We start from the raw sequence: 11,356 nt of genomic DNA, 5'->3' as shown, positions 1-11,356 counted from the left end.
CATCCGTCAGTCCAAAAACCGACAAATATACAAACCTAGCTCATCCATCAGACCAAGCTCATTCGTCAGACCAAGTTCATCCGTCAGCCCACGAAGCCACACAGCATATCCGTAACCCCTTGAGGGACTCGAAGGAGGGACTCGATGCTAATTATTAGAAATGATTTTCGATTCCCGCCCCGTGGAAGTCGGTCATTAATTTCCGGCTAGACAAATAAAAACGGGAAGCTCGGGCAAAAACACGGCCATAAATTGTAATAGCGTCCCGATCGCCGACATGTGGAGGAATAAAAGTGGCCATTTCCGTCCACAAGATGTCGTCGATCAGGACCTCGAAAAGCAACCGTTGAGGGACGACCCGCGCCTCCCCCTCCTCCCTTTCCTTCTCCTCCTCCTCCTCCTCTTCTTCCTCCTCCTTAACCGCTGGCTGGAACGACACCCCACCACCCATACCAACCTTTTCCCTTCTCTCGTCCCCTCTCCTTCCCTCCTTTCCTTCCCCTCATCTCACCTTCCTCATCCTCATGACCTATTCTTTCCTTTTCCTGGTTCACCTTACTTCTTTCCTCCCCTCCTCACCCTCACCTGCTTCCCCGTCCTCATCTTACCTCCCCCTCCCTCCCCTCCCTCTCAACCCCCACCCATTCCCCTCTCATCCCCTTCCTTCCTCTCATCCTCATCACCTTTTCTTCCCTTTTCCTGGTTCACTTTTCTACGCTCCTCCTCCTCCCCTCTCCACCCTCACCTGCCTCCCCGTCTTCATCTTACCTCCCCTTCCCTCCCCTCCCTCTCAACCCCCACCCATTCCCTTTTCATCCCCTTCTTTCTCTCCTTTCCTTCCCCTCACCCTCATCTTCTTTTCTTCCCTTTTCCTGGTTCACCTTATTACCCTCCTCCTCCTCCCCTCTCCCTCCCCTTTACCTGCCTCCCCGTCGTCATTTTACCTCCCCGCCCCTCCCCTCCCTCTCAACCCCCCCCCATTCCCCTTTCATCCCCTTCCTTCTCTCCTTTCCTTCCCCTCACCCTCACTACCTTTTCTTCCCTTCCCTGGTCTTTCACTTTCCTACGCTCGGTCTCCCCTCCATACCCTATTCACCATCACCTGCCTCCCCTTCCTCATATTCCCCCTCTCTCTCCCCTGCCCCCTCCCCCCTACCCCCACAGCGTTCGGTCCCGCGCATCAGTTCCGAAAAAGCAAGTAAAGCATTCAGGATTTCATGGCATTACGAGATAGGAGCGAGAAAAAGAAGAAAAAAAGTAAAATCAGTACTCGTCCTCCTGCGATACGAATGACAGAACCATTACTTTTTCGTTCGGGGAAAAGAATGGCTCCCCTCCACCCCCTCCCCCTCCCCCTCTCCCACCTCTCCCCGTATAAAAAACAGGAGCGATTGGAGTACCGTTAGTAGGACGTGAAAGATTCATGAGGAACCCATCGCTGGCGGGCGGCGGCGGCGTCTGGTAATCCTTTGTCCCTCACGCCCCCTCGAGCACCGCCATCAGGAGAAATTACCCCCCGTGAAGCAGTGAAGGGCGAGAAATAGCAGTTATTTAGGTCCAGGAGTGTAAGATGCGGTCAGGCAGTGTTTCTTATCGCCTCCCCCTCCTCTGGTGATAATGGCGATGTCTTGTGCCCGAGGAATGGCGAGGACCACCCGAAAAATATCCTTAATACCTTCATTGAGCCACAATTTCGTGAGCGTCGCCTAAGCAGATGAAGTTGACCCGAACAATGACCCTCGGAAATTCTTCAAAGGGGGTCGAGCCGGGAGCCATTTTCCCATCAGCGCGGTAATGAGATCACTGGCCGCTGAGAGGCTCCTCGTGATTGGGAATTTGCCAACATTACGCTGAGCTTCACGGGAACAGGAAAAATGTTAAACTTCCCGCCCTCGTATTTCAGGCCCTCACTGTAGCGCCGGCCGGACGAAAAGGGAAAAGGGTATAGGCTTTGTGCGACGGACACACACACACACACACACACACACACACACACACACACACACACACACACACACACACACACACACACACACACACACACACACACACACACACACACACACACACACACACACGCACACACACAAACACATACACTCTTGTTCATGGCACGCTATTTCTGGACGGTTTAACAATAAATACATCTAAGGAATGTTGATTCTTCGGATAGTTTTTTTTTTTATTCACAGTTTTTTTTTTAGGTTGTTGAGACTCATTCGTTCACTGGTATTTTCTGACCCCCATGAACCTGGAAAAAATAAAGAGGCATTTGAAGGTCTTGCTGACTTCCATTGCTGTCAGTTGTTTCCGATGTTTCATGCGTCCTGTCCTAAAGTTCTGCTCGCCAGTCTGGTCCTCTGCCACCACCCATACCAACCTTTTCCCTTCTCTCGTCCCCTCTCCTTCCCTCCTTTCCTTCCCCTCATCCTCACATTCCCCACCCTCATCACCTTTTCTTCCCTTTTCCTGGTTCACCTTCCTACGCCCCTCCTCCCCTCTCCACCCTTACCTGCCTCCCCGTCCTCATCTTACCTCCCTCTCCCTCTCCTCTCTCTCAACCCTCACTGCAAGAAGAGTAGTAGTAACAGCAATATAAAAGATCAAAATCACTAGTAACAGAAACCCTGTAACACACCCCATGCCTGCTGGTGTGATAACATGAACGGATTTCCACGGGCGCCAAACATTAATGGACACTACATTGCATTGCACTCTTTAAAACACAGACCTGTTCATACATATGTCAGGCTCTGATAACATGGACGTGCAGTGTCATCGGCCCTTCCCCTCCCTCCCACTACTTAGCCCAAACATGCTGCATCGCGAGTGTCTGCCCACACAAAGGTTGCCGTACACTGTGGCGGTGCATCGCGGAGGGAACATCGCGCCGCTGCACTGAGGCCGAAACCTGAAAGCCCCAAGCGAGTCAGTCACCGAATCCACGCAGAGTTTTTGCCGCCGCGGGTTTGACTGAGTCGCGTTTTCTGCTCAGCGGGGCAAGTCAGTTCCGTGCACGAATGAGAGGAACACCACAGCGACGGGAGGCCGGGAAAGGGCACGGGAAGGGAGGCAGCCAGGAACAGAGGCATGACCCTAACACAACAACTTTGAAGAGATGAAAAAAAGTGATGCTTCCTGAATTACAAACACGGGACCTTTTAATTGCGCATCTCCAAAGGGAAGATATTTTACAGGGGGAGCAGCACTAGATGGCAAAAGAGAGTATGCAAGAGGACATTGGAACCTGCACAGCGGCTTCTCCTTGCGCCCCATCCCTCAGCCTCCATCCTTCCTTATACAGTGTCCAATCTCCTTCTGAAAGCCTCGATTCTGTTTGCACTTAACTTCTTGACTGCTGAATCGGTTCCGCCTAAGGAGGAAACACACACACACACACACACACACACAAACACACACACACACACACAAACAGACACCTGCAAGACTAATCAATGTAACGGTAATTCACTCAGAAACTCAACCTTTGACTAAATTGGCGATGGTCCTCAAAAAAAACAATTATTACAAAGCGTCTGGTGTGCCTCAGGGTGTGTGTGTGTATGTGTGTGTGTGTGTGTGTGTGTGTGTGTGTGTGTGTTCGTGATCACCTCCTAAGGCAATACTGGTCCGTTGAATCTTTATCTTTACCCGATGCTCTTTATTTTGAGAGAGAGAGAGAGAGCGCTCATCCCAGACGCACATTATTCTGATCGAGGGACGTTGAGCAATAATCTTAAATGTATAATCGATGCGGAATGAAGCTCGAGGAAGGAGAATTACGCAGTGAGAGAGAGAGAGAGAGAGAATACAACAGTACCTCCTTTGTAATTAATCAAAATATAACACATACGTAAATTAGTCACCTTTCTTACCTGTTAATTAATTACTAAGGTATGAACGAATATCTTTTTACAGGGAGGTAATTTCCAGACTCCCTATAATGTAAATATAAAAAAAAAATAAACAAATACAACCTTCAATGAATAGACGGACTCCACCATGACCCTGACCTCGTGACCTCGTTCTGGGGGTAGGTCAGAGGTCAGGAAGTGAAAGGCAGGTGTGTCAGAGCTGAATTGCTTTACATTTTTCCTCCCGCCCTTGAAGTTTGCTCATACATTTTTTGACGAGGGCAAGTAAGGTGAAAGCAGCAGAGGGCGAGCAGGGAGAAGGTAGCAGGTAGCAGGTTGACTCCCAAAAGTAAGGGACCTGCTGGAAGTAATGCAATAATGATAGTGGTAATAGTGGTGGTGGTGGTGGGGATAGTGAAGGTGGTGGGGGTAACAATAGTATGATAGTGATGGTGGTTGTGGTGATGATGGTAATGGTGACTGTGGTGATGGTGGTGGTAGTGGTCACATCTCACGTCACTGTATCATCACCACTAGACATGAAGGGACTCCAGACATGTTAAGCACGACTGATGGTGGTAGTGGTGATGGTAGTGGTCATATCTCACGTCACTATCATCACCACTAAGCACAAGGTGAATCCAGACATGTTTAGCAGGAATGATGGTGATAGTGGTGATGGTGGTAGTGGTGATTGTGAATGATGGTGGTGGCGGTGCAGTGTCACATATCCTCACGTCAATGCATCGTCGCCACTAAACATAAGGTCACTTCAGACATGTTTAGCAGGATTAGTGATGTGACGTGAACGGTGCGTAACAAGGAAAGATAAATGACTGAATATCTAAACCGTATCACGAGAATAAGAGAATCCACCCGAAATTGACCTCTCTTTTGGCTACTCTACTTTTGTCTTCTATGGGAGCGGCGAGTAGCGGGCTTTTTTTTTTTCACTTTTTTTTTGCCCTTGAGAAGTTTTGTTTGATGTAAAAAAAAACAAATAAATAAAGACCAATAACAACAACACATTAACAAACACAACAGAAACAGCAAAGTAAAGAATACCCAGAGCAGACCAACACAATATAAGACAAAAAAAGACCAAAGAAAATAATAAAGGAATAACTGCACCATCTAACAAAACAAAACAAAAACACACGCACTGAACCACTAACATAAACAAACAAACACACACAAAAAGAAGCCAGAGGTCGAAATAAAAAGCATTCCCCTCGTCTCTTCTCCCCTTCCTTTCTTCTTACCTCCCCTCTTCTCCTCTTCTCTCCTCACCTCTTCCCCCCTCTTCCCCTCCTTTCCCCTTTCTTCGCTACCTCTCTCCTCTTCTTTCCTCTCCTTTCCCCTCTCTTGGTACATAAAAGGTGCATAATTACCAACCCTCAGATTTCGAGACGTATACCTGCCATGTAAGTGACGGAAAAGAAGGCAAGGAGTATACGGGCAGCAAGGTGTGACGAGGTGAATGGGTGACGAAGGAGGCCGAGTATACGTGGTAACAAAAGACTGGCGGGCTATGAACAGGTAGGAGAGGTGGATAGGTAGAGATAGTGGATAGGTAGAGATGGTGGATATGTAGAGATGGTGAATAGGGAGGCACTTGTTAGGAGGTGAATAGACCCAAGGAAGACGTGACAAAAACAATAGGTAGAGGAGTAGGAGGAGGAAGAAGAAAAGAAGGAGGAAGAGAAGAACGAAAAAAAGACGTAAAAGAAATTGGAAGAAGAAGAAAAAGGAGAAGATAAAGAAAAAGGAGAAAGTGGAGAGTAAGAGTATAAGAATAAGGAAACAAATAAGAAAAGGATAAGAAGGAGGAGGAGAAGAAACAAAAGGAGAAATAGAAGAGGGAGGAAGAAGGGAAAGAGCAGGAATATAGAAGAAAACAAGGAAGAAAAGAATGAAGAGGAGGAGGAGGAAGAGGAAGAAAAGCAGAAACAGGAGGAAAACAAAGAAGAAAAAAGAAAGAGTGGAAAATAACAACAAGATGGAAATAAAGCAAACAAAAGGAGAAATAAAGAAAAAGAGGAGAAAGATTAGGAAGAGGAACATGGGTGAAAAGGAGAAGGAAAAGGTGTAAAAGGAGTTACCAGAAGAAGGAGGAGATGAAGGAGGAGGGAGATGAGGGAGATAAGGAAGTTACAGGTAAAGGTAAGGCCTCCCGGAAGTAGGAACACGGGTGGAAGAAAGAAGAGGAGGAGGAGGAGGAGGAGGAGGCTAATTAGACGCAGCCGAGTATTTGAACCTTGATCACGGAGGCGGCTTTGTCCTCCTCTTCCTCTTCTTCTTCTTCTTCGTCTTCCTCCTCCTCCTCCTCCTCCTTTCTCTCTCTCTCTCTCTCTCTCTCTCTCTCTCTCTCTCTCTCTCTCTCTCTCTCTCTCTCTCTCTCTCTCTCTCTCTCTCTCTCTCTCTCTCTCTCTCTCTTAGTTCGTATCGTATTTCTTTCCTTCTTATCCTCCTCCTTCTCCTCCACGTCCATTTTTGTCACGTATTTCATCTCTTCCTTCTTTCTCTGCAAGATTATCCGGTTCTCTGCTTCTCTCCTCCTTTGTCTCTCATTTCTCGCTCCGTCCTTTCGCTCTCCCTTCTCTCCTTATTATTATTCTCGTTGTCATTCTCTCTTGCTTTTTCTTCTTCCACCATTTCTCTTTCCTTTCTTCTTTTCCATCATTTTTCTTTTCCTTTCTTTTGTTTTGTTTTGAGTATTGTTTTGCTTTTAATTTTCTTTTGTATTCCTCTCGTCTCTTCTCCCTTTCCTCTCTTCTTACCTCTCCTCTTCTCCTCTTCTCTCCTCGTCTCCTCCTCCCCTTTTCCCCTTCTTTCCTCTTTCCTCCTCGCCACCTCTCCCCTCTCCTTTCCTCTCCTTTCCCCTCCCTTCTCCTCCATCCCCATCCCCTCTTCTCGTCTCTTCTCCTCTCCTCCCCTTTCCTCTCCTCTCTTTTCCTCTTTCTTTCTCTTCCTTTCCTTTCCCTCCCCTTCCCTTTCCTTCCCTTCGTATACTATCCCATTCCATTCCATTCCTTTCCCCTCCCTTCCAATCCCTTCCCGTCCCTTTCCATCCCTTCCCACCCCTTCCCGTCCCTTCCCTTCCCATCCCTTCCCGTCCCTTCCCATTCTTTCCCATCCCATCCCTCCCAATCCCTTCCCGTCCCTTCCCATCCCTTCCCTTTAGGCCAGTCGACAGAGGTTAAAAAAAGGCGTATAAGGAAAAAGATCAAGGAAAACTGCAATAAGTTTTTTTTATACATTGTTTTAGAATGTGTACACCATTTCTTTCATGACCCACGTTACCTAATATAGAAAAGCAATACTTCCTGCAGGGGTGTCCTTCTTCCTTTAGTCCGGCATAGGGCAGACACCGAATGCTCAATGGCGGAGTTACCACCTATGCACCCATCCATCCACCCAATGTGCATATCTTAGATGAAGTGTGTGTGTGTGTGTGTGTGTGTGTGTGTGTATGTGTTGTGTGTGTGTGTGTGTGTGTGTGTGTGTGAGAGAGAGAGAGAGAGAGAGTTTATAGACGGAGAGCAGGGATGAAAGGAAGGGAGAGATAGAATTAGATAAAGAAAAGAAGAATAAAGAAACAGACGACTAAAGAGACGTGGCAATAAGTCGGGAAACCTGTGTGGGCCGTCCCGTGAGGGCCACACTCACTGCTGTTTTGTCTCACAGTTGTATTAATACGATGTAGCTTAAGGATGTCAACTGGTGAACTATTTCTCGCTAAGTAAAATCATCCAATCAATCGTTCAAGCAATCAAACAGTCACAGAAGGAAAATAATAATCAGTAGAAAAAGGGAAACGGATGCTGCGCCGCGAGCCGTCGCGAGGATTTCTTTGAATGTTTGTGCGCGTTTTCGAGGCGCTTCGGCCTTCCATCCCAGAACCGGTAAACGCGGTGATCGGCGAATGTTCGGTATTTGTTTTTAATTTCATAATCCAGTGTGGTAGTTTTATTCAGCGAGATCCTGCATCTTCCCTCCTCGCCTCGGCGGGGCTGCGAAGCGCCAGCGAGCCCAAGGTCTCCCTGGCGAGCATGGCAGGAATGGAGGGACCCCGGTAGGGCGCCTCGGCGTCCCCCGGGTCCTCCACGGAGGTGCCGGAGATCTGCCGGCTACAAGGCATGGCAGGTGCGGCTGGTTAGCCCTGGTAGGCAATTCACCTAGAAAGACAAGCTCCGAACAACAAACCCGGGCAGGTGTGGCTCGTTAGCCATGGTAGGCAATTCACCTAGGAGAGCAAACTCCGAACAACAAACCCGGGCAGGTGTGGCTCGTTAGCCATGGTAGGCAATTCACCTAGGAGAGCAAACTCCGAACAACAAACCCGGGCAGGTGTGGCTCGTTAGCCATGGTAGGCAATTCACCTAGGAGAGCAAACTCCGAACAACAAACCCGGGCAGGTGGAGCTCGTTAGCCGTGGTAGGCAATTCACCTAGGAGAGCAAACTCGAACAACAAACCCGGGCAGGTGGGGCTCGTTAGCCGTGGTAGGCAATTCACCTAGGAGAGCAAACTCCGAACAACAAACCCGGGCAGGTGGAGCTCGTTAGCCGTGGTAGGCAATTCACCTAGGAGAGCAAACTCCGAACAACAAACCCGGGCAGGTGTGGCTCGTTAGCCGTGGTAGGCAATTCACCTAGGAGAGCAAACTCCGAACAACAAACCCGGGCAGGTGGAGCTCGTTAGCCGTGGTAGGCAATTCACCTAGGAGAGCAAACTCCGAACAACAAACCCGGGCAGGTGGAGCTCGTTAGCCATGGTAGGCAATTCACCTAGGAGAGCAAACTCCGAACAACAAACCCGGGCAGGTGTGGCTCGTCAGCCGTGGCAGGCAGTTCATCTAGGAGAGGGACAACTCCGAACAACAAACCCGGGCAGGTGGAGCTCGTCAGCCGTGGCAGGCAGTTCATCTAGGAGAAGGACAACTCCGAACAAGAAACACGGGCAGGTGGAGCTCGTCAGCCGTGGCAGGCAGTTCATCTAGGAGAGGGACAACTCCGAACAAGAAACACGGGCAGGTGTGGCTCGTCAGCCGTGGCAGGCAGTTCATCTAGGAGAAGGACAACTCCGAACAAGAAACACGGGCAGGTGGAGCTCGTCAGCCGTGGCAGGCAGTTCATCTAGGAGAGGACAACTCCGAACAAGAAACACGGGCAGGTGTGGCTCGTCAGCCGTGGCAGGCAGTTCATCTAGGAGAAGGACAACTCCGAACAAGAAACACGGGCAGGTGGAGCTCGTCAGCCGTGGCAGGCAGTTCATCTAGGAGAAGGACAACTCCGAACAAGAAACACGGGCAGGTGTGGCTCGTCAGCCGTGGCAGGCAGTTCATCTAGGAGAGGGACAACTCCGAACAAGAAACACGGGCAGGTGGAGCTCGTCAGCCGTGGCAGGCAGTTCATCTAGGAGATGGACAACTCCGAACAAGAAACACGGGCAGGTGGAGCTCGTCAGCCGTGGCAGGCAGTTCATCTAGGAGAGGGACAACTCCGAACAAGAAACACGGGCAGGTGGAGCTCGTCAGCCGTGGCAAGCAGTTCATCTAGGAGAAGGACAACTCCGAACAAGAAACACGGGCAGGTGGAGCTCGTCAGCCGTGGCAGGCAGTTCATCTAGGAGAAGGACAACTCCGAATAATAAACCCGGGCAGGTGGAGCTCGTCAGCCGTGGCAGGCAGTCTGCCTAGGAGAGCAAACTCCGAACAATAAACCCGGGCAGGTGGAGCTCGTCAGCCGTGGCAGGCAGTCTGCCTAGGAGAGCAAACTCCGAATAATAAACCCGGGTAGGTGGAGCTCGTCAGCCGTGGCAGGCAGTCTGCCTAGGAGAGCAAACTCCGAACAATAAACCCGGGCAGGTGGAGCTCGTTAGATGTCGTAGACATCCACGTGATGGGAACACCAAAATGAAAATGAAAAGGAAAAGGAACACCAGAATAAAGAAAATGTAGAAATGAGACATCAAGAAAACAAAATAAGAAACAGATCATCCACCTTTCGGCCCTAACTAACATCACCAAAATTATGGATGGGTCTCTTCTGGGGAGAAAGAGGCTCATCCAGACCAAAGAACATCAATCAGGGATGACATAGAAAAGATAAAAGAACAACATGAAGAAAAGAAGAAAAAAACATCATCCACCTTTCGGCCCCAAGTAACATCACAAAATTATGGGTGGGTCTTTTCTGGGGAGAAAAAGGCTCATTCAGACCAAAGAACATCAGAACGGATGATACAGAAAAGATAAAAGACCAACATCAGGAAAGAAGAAAATACATCATCCACCTTTCGGCCCATTTAAGTAACATCACAAAATTATGGGTGGGTCTCTTCTGGGAGAAAGCGGCTCACCCAGACCAACGAACATCAACAAAGGATGATAAAGAAAACAAGAAGAGCAAGAAAATGAACAGAATAACATCGAAAATGAAAAGAAAACATCAAGGAAAGAAAATATAACAAACATCATCCACCTTTCGGCCCTCAGCAACGTCACCAAAATTATGGGTGGGTCTCTTCTGGGAGGAAAGTGGCTCACCCAGACCAACGAACATCAACAAAGGATGATAGGAAAATAAAGAAAAGGAAAAAGAAAAGAACAGAAAGAAAAGAGAAAACACCAATAGAAAATAAAATAAAAGCAAGAAAAGGAAAAATATAAACAAAAGAAATTAAAAGAAAAAAACAACAACACTAAAAGAAAAGAAAGACAAGAAAAACAAGAAAGAAAAGAAAAAAATAAAATAAAATAAAATAAATAATACAATATCCAATAAAATTAACTATCTAACTAACTCTATCTTTAACTACTTATTAAACTACCTATCTAACTACCTAACTAACTAACTAACCAGCGAACCATCTAACTAACTAGCTACTTAACTACAATATATATACTACTACTACAATACGTATATTTCTGCCTATTTAACTAACTAACTTACAAACCATCCATCTAACGAGGAAGGTGTGGAGGGAAGGAGGAAGGAACGTGTGGAGGGAAGGTAAAAGAGGAAGGAAGGCAGAGGTGGTAGAGGGGAGGGGCTAGGGGATCATCATCGGCTGTAAGGTGTCGTAAAAGTCATATTATTACGTGTCTTTGCAAAGGTATTTTTCGTTTCTTTTTCACAACTACTTTTCACAACATACTTTTTGCTCTCTCCCTCTGTCAATATTGTTACCATCATTCTCTCCTCCTCTTCCATCTCTTCCTTCTCCTCTATGATTTCTTCCTCCTCCTCCTCCTCCTCCTTCTCCTCCTCCCGTTCATCAGTAGAAAGAGCAGTCTCACTGAAAGCTATCGTAGCCAGGGCAGCATGCACTAGTGTGTGCGCCCTGAGTGTTCTTGCATAAGCATGACCAGTCAACGTTTTGTCCAGAGATGCATTTGCATACACTTTTTTCAATCCTTTTAGCTGAGAATGTTCTCCATATTCCCATTTACTGCTGTAGTCTGTCAGGGTTTTCACACCGTTCTCCTTCACTTCACGA

General features: G+C 47.9%; 1 long non-coding RNA gene across 3 annotated transcripts; it reads left to right on the top strand.

Moving 5' to 3' along the window:
• Positions 1–7,970: 7,970 nt before the first annotated feature.
• Positions 7,971–10,151, top strand: LOC127009363 (uncharacterized). Of its 3 annotated transcripts, none has more exons than XR_007761899.1 (6): positions 7,971–8,068; positions 8,476–8,611; positions 8,680–8,889; positions 9,099–9,168; positions 9,309–9,448; positions 9,655–10,151. It is a non-coding gene; the product is annotated as an uncharacterized LOC127009363 (long non-coding RNA). The 3 variants fall into 3 exon arrangements; XR_007761896.1 differs by lacking the exon at positions 7,971–8,068 and adding an exon at positions 8,137–8,272; XR_007761898.1 differs by lacking the exons at positions 7,971–8,068; positions 8,680–8,889 and adding exons at positions 8,331–8,475; positions 8,890–8,959 and having other exon boundaries at positions 8,544–8,679; positions 9,029–9,168.
• The last annotated feature ends 1,205 nt before the right edge of the window (positions 10,152–11,356 follow it).

Source organism: Eriocheir sinensis, chromosome 4 (assembly GCF_024679095.1).
Source record: "Eriocheir sinensis breed Jianghai 21 chromosome 4, ASM2467909v1, whole genome shotgun sequence".
NCBI classification, from domain to species: domain Eukaryota; kingdom Metazoa; phylum Arthropoda; class Malacostraca; order Decapoda; family Varunidae; genus Eriocheir; species Eriocheir sinensis.
The sequence above is the reverse complement of the archived record's forward strand: the minus strand, read 5'-3'. Positions and strand labels throughout refer to the sequence as shown.